This window comes from Lagopus leucura, unplaced genomic scaffold (genome assembly GCF_019238085.1).
Source record: "Lagopus leucura isolate 7727_CA_CO unplaced genomic scaffold, USGS_WTPT01 Super-Scaffold_100157, whole genome shotgun sequence".
Classification (NCBI taxonomy): domain Eukaryota; kingdom Metazoa; phylum Chordata; class Aves; order Galliformes; family Phasianidae; genus Lagopus; species Lagopus leucura.
The window spans coordinates 5,405,531-5,406,899 of record NW_024962334.1 but is presented as its reverse complement, the minus strand read 5'-3'; positions in this window follow the sequence as shown (position 1 = coordinate 5,406,899).

Here is a 1,369-nt window from a genome sequence, read left to right as displayed (position 1 = left end):
ATGAGCTGTTCGTGGCCTCACCATAATGCCAAAAACCATCACCGTGCCGAGTTGGTGATGCTCAGCTCTGACTTCTTCTAGGTTCAAATGAGTACCCAGGTGGCAGGGCACTGCTGAATCTGTCCCAGCCTGCCTGACTTGTATTTAGAGAATCACAGAATCACAGAATGGCCAGGGTTGGAAGGGACCTCAAGGATCATGAATCTCCAACCGGAGATTCATTTACATCTGGCTCTTACTTATATTACCTGAGTGCTCTTAATAAGCCTTCCTAATTAATGCTTTCTCAGTTGAAGCACCTTGTTCTCCTTGCTTAACAGATTTGTTTCTTTTGTCCCTGTGATGGCAAGAGTTCATTCTTATTTAGATCTGAAAAAGCTTAAAATTTGTCCGTGCAATTCAAAAGGCAAAATCAACATTGGTAAGGTTACTTGTGAATTTATAGTGACATCTGTGCACGGTGAATACACACCAGCCAGGTTTGTATTTCTGGACTAAAACCAACCCAGTAACAAAATGCAACAGCAATAACAAAGCTGTGTTTTTCACATGTTCCCTACCTAAAAACCCTAGGAGTCTTCTTCCCACGCCTCACTATACCCAAAGCTGAATGAAGCAGTGTCACTGGTTTACTGTTCCAAAAGCACAGATGTCAACAGCTCTTGCAAGCTGGGATAGTTAATTTCATTAAAGGTTGCAGAATAAAGGATAATCATCTCAGCCACTGCTTGCTAATAGTTTGGAACAATTTTCCAGATAGGAGTGTAGGAAAATATTGTTTTAAATGCTTTCTCTGCAGCTTTGAATGACAATGAGATTGAGAGACACTCTGAAATAGATGCATGACTTCAATCTCAAGCAGAAACTGGGGCAGAGGGAATGACTCAATTGGTTGTGGTGCAGTAGCAAATCCACATGGGGCTTTGGAAACGTTCATCCATGCATCAAGCATGGAGCTGATTATGACAGTCACAGAAATCCTGAGAGAAGCAAGGCAAAATAATCAACGCAACGAGCCAGTGGGAACTTTATCGTGAGGGGACTCAAAGGGTGACATTTGGAAAATAAAAGCAAGAGAATCAACCAAAAAGATCTTTGACATAAAAGCTCCTTCCTGCAGGTTTTATCTCTCCAGCCAGAAAAATCTAAGGCATATGTCTATTCCCTTAAGAACAGAACAACATGTCAAATGGAAGAGATAGAGAGAAGACCTTCCAAAACAATATTTAGTCATCATACAACCACGTGTATGAATGTAACAAAGAGAAAGAAATACATGTACCTTAAAAATAAATATGTAAAAGAAATCTAGCCAAACAGTGTAAAAAGGGAAGGGAAGGGAAGGGAAGGGAAGGGAAGGGAAGGGAAG